Genomic DNA, 10,471 nt, shown 5'->3' with positions numbered 1-10,471 from the left:
TAAAAGAGACCTAAGGGGCAACTTTTTCACGCAGAGAGTGATACGTGTATGGAATGAGCTGCCAGAGGAAGTGGTGGAGGCTAGTACAATTGCAACATTTAAAAGGCATCTGGATGGGTATATGAATAGGAAGGGTTTGGAGGGATATGGGCCAAGTGCTGGCAAATGGGACTAAATTGAGTTGGGATACCTGGTCGGCACGGACAAGTTGGACCGAAGGGTCTGTTTCCATGCTGTACATCTCTATGACTCTATGACTGATCAACTTGAAACATTTCAATTGATTAAGAGTAATAAAAAGTTGGGGTACTGGGCTAACGGTCGGATACTTGGTAGTGTGGATGAGCAGAGGGATCTTGGTGTCCATGTACACAAATCTTTGAAAGTTGCCACCCAGGTAAATAGTGCGGTGAAGAAGGCATATGGCGTACTGGCTTTTATTGGTAGAGGAATTGAGTTCCGGAGTACTGAGGTCATGTTGCAGTTGTATAAGACTCTGGTGCGGCCACATCTGGAGTATTGTGTGCAGTTTTGGTCGCCATACTATAGGAAGGATGTGGAGGCACTGGAACGGGTGCAGAGGAGGTTTACCAGGATGTTGCCTGGTATGGTAGAAAGATCGTATGAGGAAAGGCTGAGGCACTTGGGGTTGTTTTCATTGGAGAAAAGAAGGTTTAGGGGTGACTTGATAGAGGTGTATAAGATGATTAGGGGTTTAGATAGGGTCGACAGTGAGAATCTTTTTCCTGGTATGGAGTCAGCTATTACAAGGGGGCATAGCTTTAAATTAAGGGGGGGTAGGTATAGGACAGATGTTAGGGGTAGGTTCTTTACTCAGCGAGTCGTGAGTTCATGGAATGCCCTGCCAGTAGCAGTGGTGGACTCTCCCTCATTATGGGCATTTAAGCGGGCATTGGATAGGCATATGGAGGATAGTGGGCTAGTGTAGGTTAGGTGGGCTTGGATCGGCGCAACATCGAGGGCCGAAGGGCCTGTACTGCGCTGTATTCTTCTATGTTCTATGTTCTATGTTCTATGAATTGCTTAGGTAGGTACAGATAGAGGGGCTGATCATTAGTCTATGCCTGAATCATAAAATAAGGTTGTAGTTAATTGGCAATTGGTCTTCTTTGCACTGAAGTTCATGAACAACTGTTCAAACACTTTTTTGCAGAATCATTTCCTGTTCTCAGTGATTCTCTATTTTTAACTAAACATGTTGGCTAAAAAATTCATGTCAATGGAAAATCAAAACTGGTGAAGTTTTCTACTGATTTGTTATAGAATCATTGCCAACATAGCCTGATTTCACATCTCCCAAACTGGTCCAGGTCAAAGGGGTATAAGCTTAAAATTAAGGTTAATTCGATCAGGGTGATATCAGGAAGCAACTCTTAACACAGGGTAGTGAGAAGCTGGAACTTTCATCTTCCAAAAATATCTTGAAAAGGCCAACTGAAAAATTTTAAGCTTGATGATGATAGATTTTTTTATGAGGCAAAGGCGTTAAGGGTTTTGAAATGAGAGCAGGTCTACAGTTACGGTATTGATATCTTCAAAATTGTCTCTCTTGCTTACAGTAGGCCTTTGGCCATCATTGGCATTCCTGCTGCTGTTTCACCCTCCCCTCCAGGTCCAGGAATATCAGGTTTAACCTGGTGCGGAGTCTTCTCCCCATCAGTAACTCTGCTGGAGCTATCTTTGTGTGGTTCTGAACCACTAACCTGATATCGTCTCAGAATTAGAGGAGGTTTGGGGTCGGAAAATTCCTTAACTAAATCCATCAATTGTTGAGGTTTTAGCTGGTGCCTCAGAGAACGTTAAGCTCCTGATAACCAAAAATGCTGTGGGTCCACAAGCAGTATGAAGGATTGCTTGTTGCTTTTCATCTGCTCCACTGTCATTTTCCCAGAAAAAATAACATTTTCTTTCCACGTACTGGGAGTCTGACAGTAGGATTGGATGAGTCAAGCTTCCCAAATAATGGCACAGTGCCATAAATGTTCCCCCCCAACTCAAGGATGAATGTTGGAAGCAAATTTTCTTCAGCCACATAGTGGTTTCTTTCTTTGCCACTGAAATAACTGCACAGAGGCCGGTATCCTGTCACCCTTTATTTATATGTGCCCAGTCCGTAAGCTCTGACCAGTCAGCTCAGAGCCAGTCTGTAGACTGAGGAGACTCTCTAAATCTTCCATTTACATATTTTTTTCTTTTTTTTTCTCCAGTTCTCAGAGTGAACAGAATGTATGGCACTCCATCTCTTATTTGTTTTTTCTCCTCTTTATTTCTTTTTAACCCCCCCCCCCCCCATGCACTACCGCCCAACAGCGGCAATGCTTATTTTTCCCTGGCACCCATATTGTGTGTGCAGGTGTAGGACACTGTCAATGAACAATGAGTGCATAAAACTTTATTCCTTTTCCACCACCAGGAAGAAAGAAAACACCCGAGTGGCCAGTGACAAGCAATGCCCTTCTCAAAGGGCAATGCTGCGTGATCAAAAAGTGAAAGGGGAGGGCAGGGACTAAATCAAAATAGAGTCGGGGGGAAATAAAACATTCAATCTTCTTTTTATTTTTTTTCCAGTGACAAGCACTGCCCTTCATAAGAGGGCAATACTGTGTGAAATTTCCAGTTTATTTTTTTTTTCTTTTAACCCCTCACACTACCACCTAAGTGCGGTAGTGCTTATTTTTTCCCCAGCACCCATGGTGTGTGTGTGCAGGTGTGAGACACAGTGAAAGACACAAAGTGCACGAATATTTATTCGATTTCCACCACCAGGAAGATAGGAAAACACCCAGGTGGCCAGTGACAAACACTGCCCTTCTCAAAGGGCAATGCTGCGTGATCAAAAAGTGAAAGGGACTAAATCAAAATAGAGTCAGGGGGAAATAAAACATTCAATCTTCTGTTTATATCTGTCAGCCAGGGCTCCCTGACTGGCCCAGGTTAACAAGCCCAATCAGAGATCTTATAGCCAATGAAATCCACTTGGCCCTGGTTCCAATCACTACAGGTATCCAGCAGCCATGATCTTATTTAATGATGGATCAGACTTGAGGGATTGAGGGCATGTATTGCTATGGCAAGATTTGTAATGTATTCTGTAAGACATTAGATGATAACATCTACTTTTAGGTTTGGATTGTATAGATTCTCAGTGTACAGTAAGCGGGATGATGTACATAGTCGTAATGTCACTGGGCTAGTGACCCAGAATCCCTAGCTAATGATCATGTGGCTGAATCCTATCCTGGAAGCTGGTGGAATTTAAAACCAATTCATAAAAATCTGGGTTGTAAAACTCATCTCAATCATGGCAAAGTGAGAGCTGTTACCAATTGTTGTAAAAGCCTATCTGGATTGGTAATGTCCTTAAGGAAGGAAATCTGCCTTCCTTACCCAGTCTGGACTCTGCCTGTCTTCAGTTCCACAGCAATGCCATTGACTCTTAACAGACTTCTGAAATGGCCCAGCAAGTCACTGAATTCCTGGACAATTAGTCCACATCTCCTGAAAAGTACAATAATCTTGGATACTTCTGCATTTTACCACTTGAATGTTAAAGCAGTATCTGGGACAAACACTGAGGAAACCCAGAGACGAAAACAGAAATTGCTGGAGAAACTCAGCAGGTCTGGCAGTGGAGACAAAGCAGAATTGACGTTTTGCATCCAGTAACCCTTCTTTAGAAGGGAAAATCAGATTGCCCACTTACATAAAACCAGTCTGCCTGATCTAAGCAGATTCAGTTGTCTATTTCAAAAGAGAATCAGAAACGTATTTGTACAGGAACGATTTGGAAGGCAAGTCAATGAGGAAGAAGCAGACGGTTGTTCTAACTGGATGGATTTTTAAAGAGCCAGAATGAATCTGCTGAGCAAAAGGCAAGAAGGGTCATCCAGCTTATTGTAAGTGCTGACTAAGTTCATCTGACGCATTGTCAGTTTTGGTATGAGACAAGCCAAAGTAAACATTAGCCAGCCTCTTAACTCAAGGAAAGGATGCATCTTTTATGATTTTTCTTAATTACATAGCAAGGCTTGAAGTAAAGTGAAGTGAGTGAGATTTAATTATATTACTGAGTGCATTCACTTGCAGCTGGTAAAATAAAAATATTTAGTGATTCATATCTGTGCTCGTCTCATACAATGTTATCGGTCAAAAGGTTGGAGGATTATGTAGAAAAGATGCAATTTCTAGTTCAAATCACAAGGAGATGCTACGGTTATAGTCATCTCAAATTATAGCCTGACATGATTGGATGTTGGAAATCCATGAGGAGAAAGTGAGGTCTGCAGATGCTGGAGATCAGAGCTGAAAATGTGTTGCTGGAAAAGCGCAGCAGGTCAGGCAGCATCCCGGGAACAGGAGAATCGACGTTTCCTGAAGAAGGGCTTATGCCCGAAACGTCGATTCTCCTGTTCCCTGGATGCTGCCTGACCTGCTGCGCTTTTCCAGCAACACATTTTCAGCTGTTGGAAATCCAGTCAACTTCCTGAGCAAAGGATGAGGGGTTTGCTTAGAGGAGTAGCCAACAGCCTCAGTGGAATATCTAAGGAGATCTGAAATGTTTTAACACAGAAATAGAAAAAAAAAATAGGCCAAGGTAATGTTAGATTATTAGATTGTATCATATTTTAATCATTAACAATTGTATTTCTTTCATATTAGAACATAGTGAACAGCACAGTACAGACCCTTCGGCCCTCAATGTTGTGTCAGCCTTTTATCCTACTCTTACACCAGACTAACCTATATACTCCTCATCTTACTATCCTCAACTAATTTGCTAATACCTATCTTTGTCCATGGTCAAATTCAGAAGTCACATGACACCAGGTTATAATCCAACATGTTTATTTGAAATTACAAGCTTTCAGAACGCTGCCCCTTCGTCAGTTGAAGTAACTTCAAAAGCTTGTAATTTCAAATAAACCTGTTGAAGTATAATCTGCTGTCATGTGACTTCTAATTTTGTCCACCCCAATCCAACACTGGCATCTCCACATCTTGCCCATTTAAAACATTTTTTATTTTCCTGAGCTGATCCCTTATGCCCTGAATGATGGAACCTTTCTGTTTTCTGTCTCCTATGCATCTTTTGAATCTCCCGTAGAATAGAACATTACACTTTGTCCCTGTGGTATTCAGTATATTTGTTCTCTGAATATGTAGAATTTCATTCTTGCATTTCTGGACCCTGCTATCTTGCAGCAGACACGAGACTTAGAGTCATAGACTCAGAGAGATGTACAGCATGAAAACAGAGCCTTCGGTCCAACCTGTCCATGCCGACCAAATATCCCAACCCAATCTAGTCCCACCTTCCAGCACTTGGCCCATATCCCTCCAAACCCTTCCTATTCATATACCCAACCAAATGCCTTTTAAATGTTGTAGTTGTGCCAGCCTCCACCACTTCCTCTGGTAGCTCATTCCATACACGTACCACCCTCTGTGTGAAAAAGTTGCCCCTTAGGTCTCTTTTATATCTTTCCCCTCTCACCCTAAACCTATGCCCTCTAGTTCTGGACTCCCCGACCCCAAAGAAAATACTTTGTCTATTTACCCTATCCATGCCCCTCATAATTTTATAACCTCTATAAGGTCACCCCTCAGCTTCCAATGCTCCAGGAAAAACAGCCCCAGCCTGTTCAGCCTCTCCCTATAGCTCAAATCCTCCAACACTGGTAGCATGGTGGGTGGCATGGTGGCACAGTGGTTAGCACTGCTGCCTCACAGCGCTGGAGACCCGGGTTCAATTCCCGCCTCAGGCGACTGTGTGGAGTTTGCACGTTCTCCCCGTGTCTGTGTGGGTTTCCTCCGGGTGCTCCGGTTTCCTCCCACAGTCCAAAGATGTGCAGGTCAGGTGAATTGGCCATGCTAAATTGCCGTAGTGTTAGGTAAGGGGTAAATGTAGGGATATGGGTGGGTTACGCTTCGGCGGGTCGGTGTGGACTTGTTGGGCCCAAGGGCCTGTTTCCACACTGTAATGTAATGTAATAAAAAAAAGTCCTTTCTGAACCCTTTCAAGTTTCACAACATCTTTCCGATTGGAAGGAGACCAGAACTGCATGCAATATTTCAACAGTGGCCTAACCAATGTCCTGTACAGCCGCAACATGACCTCTCAACTCCTGTACTCAATACTCTGACCAATAAAAGAAAGCATGCCAAACGCCTTCTTCACTATCCTGTCTACCTGCAACTCCACTTTCAAGGAGCTGTGAACCTGCACTCCAAGGTCGCTGTGTTCAGCAACACTCCCTCAGACCTTACCTTTAAGTGTATAAGTCTTGCTAAGATTTGCTTTCCCAAAATGCAGCACCTCGCATTTATCTGAATTAAACTCCATCTACCACTTCTCAGCCCATTGGCCACTTGCTTGTATTCTTCCTTAAACTAAGTTAGCTAAATTATAAAATGCTGTGCTTGTTGAATTTCTTTGTTGAAAATCCCTCTCAAATTTCTTTCAATTTAACAATTATTTTTGAGTGATCAAGATTTCTTCCTTTCATAAATAATATCTTAAATTAATATATTAAATGTTGCTGACATTCTCCTTTGCAATGTGGGGATTTGGGATTAAGGTCTGCCCTAAACATAAATTATAATTTGAATAGGTTATGACACACTAATCTTCAAAAGTCACAGCTTGCCTCACCTAATTGGATCCACCACTGACAATTGACATAATTACTATTTTTACTCCAGCAACAGTCCAGCCATGTTAACTATGTCAGTATCTGTCCGAGGATGAAATATGAATACTGCTAGATTGCCATTCTGCTCAGTAAAGCAGAGAGGGGAAGTGGTTAGAAGGGTAATCCCTCTGATTCCCTTAATCCTTTTGGAAAAGTGCACAGTCTTACCTCGTTCCTCCAGGTTAAACCACTACCACATCTGCCCAAGTGGATGCAAAAGGTCCATGCCACTTTCTGATGAAGAAAAAGCCAATCTCCTTCTTGATTTCCTTGGAAATATTTACTTTTCAACCAACACGTTAAACATGTCAGATTATCTGCTCATTGTCACATTCTTGTTTATGGCATCTCACAATGTATCATTCAATCTTTTGCAGTGAACAGTGGGATGTATTGTTCATTGTGTGGGTGAACTATCTTATCAGTTGGTCCAGGACATAAATTCTGGCTATTTTCATAAGATACTGATATGTGCTGTTTGACCAAGTATGAGTGAGTTGGAAATAAATTGACCTCACAATACCTTTAGTTTTCAAACAGCTCTGGAGATCTTTTGTTTGCTTCTTTCTTTACCTTAGCAGTGATATTTAAAATTTAATTGTACTTCAAGTTGCAAGTGCACTGTTTGCAAATGAAATTTGAAATGACTTAAATTGCATCTGTGCATGGAATCATGCAAAACAAAAAGAAAACCAGCTTTTCATCTCACTCCCACACTGTTACATCTGATGTTGCCAAATCCCCATCTTTAGCCCCCTCCTGGTTCTTATCTACGTTCTTCTGCTCTGTGATATCATTCAATTGCAGCACGACAGTTTCCATATACACCTCCAGCTTTACCTTACTATCACCTCCCTCAACTCCTCCAGTGTCACTAACTTGTCAAGCTGCATATCTGACAACCTTACTGGATGAATAGAAACTTCCTTTAACTAAATATTACTGGTAAAGTCCTCGGGAGTATTGCTGAACAAAGAGACCATGGCGTGCAGATTCATAGCTCCCTGAAAGTCGATCGCAGGTAGACAGGATAGTGAAGAAGGCATTTGGTATGCTTGCCTTTGTTGGTCAGTGCATTGTGTATAGGAGTTAGGAGGTCATGTTGCAGCTGTACAGGACATTGGTTAGGCCACTTTTGGAATATGGTGTTCAATTCTGGTTTCCCTGCTATAGGAAGGATGTAGTGAAACTTGAAAGGGTTCAGAAAAGATTTATAAGGATGTTGCCAGGGTTGGAGGGTTTGAGCTTTGGGGGGATGCTGAATAGGCTGGGGCTATTTTCCCTGGAGCATTGGAGGCTAAGGGGTGATTTTATAGAGGTTTATAAAATCATACAGGACATGGGTAAGGTGAATAATCAAGGTCTTTTTTCCCAGGGAAGTGGAGTCCAAAACTGGAGGGCATAGGTTTAAGATGAGAAGGGAAAGATTTAAAAGGGACCTAAGGAGCAACTTTTTCACACAGAAGGTGATGCATGTATAGAATGAGCTGCCAGAGGAAGTGGTGGAAGCTGGTACAACTACAACAGTTAAAAGGCATCTGGATGGGTATATGACGAGGAAAGGTTTAGAGGGATATGGAACAAATTCTGGCAAATGGGAGTAGATTCATTTAGGATAGCTGGTCAGCATGGATGATCTGGACTGAAGGGTCTGTTTCCAAGCTGTACAGCTCTATGTCTCTGTGACTTTATTGGTGAGTTTAAATTAATTATCTTCAGTTTCCCACTATTCTATTCCCTCGCTGCCAACTTCAGTACTCTCAGTGCCAAATATCTGAGGCTGAACCACACTGTTCACAACCTTGGTGTCGTATTTGTTATTAAAATGAATTTCTGACCACACGTCCACACCGTTTCTAAGATCACCTACACGCGCCTCTGTAACGTCAAACTACTTCCTTTCTGCATCAGCTTATCTGCTGCCTTTGTTATATTTGAACTTGATTATTTCAATGCACTCATGACTGGCCTTTTACAGTCTACCTTTCATAAGCCTCAGAGCATCTGAATCTTTGTTGTCTATATCCTAAACTGCTGCAAGTTCTTTTACCCAATCACCTGTACTTACTGACTTCCATTGTGTCCCAGCTAAGCAACACTTCGACTTTTTGAAATTGTCATCCTTACTTTTCAGGTCTGTCCATGGCCTCATCCCTCCCTTTATCTGTAATCTGCTATTGTCCCAGAACTCTGAGATATCTGTGTTCCTTAAATTTTAGCCTTTTGTGCATCCCTAACTTTATTCACTCCAGAATTGTTGACACAGCCTTCAACTACCTGTGGGATTCCCTGTCTAGATTTCTTCACCCCAAAATTCTCCTTAAATACCCTTACAACCTTCCTCTTTGATGAAGCTTTTAGTCATCTGCCCCAATAGCTCCTGGAGCTTTGTGTCAATATGTGCTTTGTAACACTCCTCTGATGCACTTTGGGGAGTTTCATTACATATTAAGTGCCATATAGATACAAGTTGTTGTTGGTGATATTAAAATTGCTCAATGACACAAGCTGTTGAGAGCTGTGCCTAATCTGTTCAGTGTTCTGAATAACTCAGGAAACTCATGATGTCTGAATAGTTTCTGGGTATAATGGGGTCTGTTGAGAGATGATGATGAAAAACAGAATGCCATTTAATGAAAAGCAAAACATATGCGGTTTTAACAAATTCATAGAGTGCAGCTCATGTAGCCCAACCAGGAGAAATATAAGTAATATAGCATGCTCAATAGTTAATGAGAGCATTGTTGTAAAGTTCAGATGACACATGGTTCTAGTTAGTCCATCACATGTTGACTGGCTGGCTCAGCAATTTAGGCCAGCTGCTTTATTCTGTTGAAATATGCATTCTCATACAGATTTTCTCTTGGTCAGCTGAGTTTCGGAGCTGTAACAGTTACGCCCATTTGTTTTTTTATCCTTGTTAGTTTTCTAGCTTATAGACTTAATCCTGCTCCAAGTTCACGTGTCTTAGTCTTTCCTCCTTTCTCTTTCAGTTCCATGAATGTTGACCACTCACATCTGGCATCATAACCCAATGGATTCCATGGGTTAAATTACAAGGAGGATTACACAAACTAGTGTTATATTTCCAAGACTTTAGGGTAGGTTGTGATTTGAAAGCAGACTTAATAGTAACATTCAGAAGGGGAATTAGACAAATATTTGTAATGAGAAACAATTACGGGGCTTTGGGGAAAGAGCAGAAAAATGGGAATAATTAAACGCTTTTTTCTAAGAAGCACAGGATCAATGGATGAATGGCCTCATTCTGTGCTCTTTAACTCCATGACTTAAAAAAAACCTTTGCTGGACATAAACCATAAACTCTTTTTCCAGAATGTGAGTTACTTCCAGTTACGAATGGCATTACCATCACTGAATCCCCACTGTCAACATTCTTGGGGCTTACCATTGACTTACTCAACTGGATTTACCACATAAATACAGTAGCTGCAAGAGCAGGTGAGAGGCTAGGAATATTGTGGCGGGTAACTCCCCGAAGCCTGTCCACCATTTGCAAGACGCAAGTCAGGAGTGTGATGGGTGCACCACCAACAACACTCAAGAAGCTTGGCACCAGCCAGGACAAAGCAGCCTGCTTGATTGGTATCACATTCACAGCATCCACACCCTCCACCACGGACATTCAGTAACAGTGATGTGTACTGTCTGCAAAATGCAAGGCAGAAATTCGCCACAAATCCTAAGATAGCAACCTCTAACTCCATGACCACTCCCATTTAGAAGGTCAAAAGTCA

The sequence above is a fragment of the Chiloscyllium plagiosum genome, unplaced genomic scaffold, assembly GCF_037043375.1.
Source record: "Chiloscyllium plagiosum isolate Xiang-an unplaced genomic scaffold, Cpla_swu_hap1 HiC_scaffold_25, whole genome shotgun sequence".
NCBI lineage: Eukaryota > Metazoa > Chordata > Chondrichthyes > Orectolobiformes > Hemiscylliidae > Chiloscyllium > Chiloscyllium plagiosum.
This window is presented reverse-complemented; position numbering follows the sequence as displayed.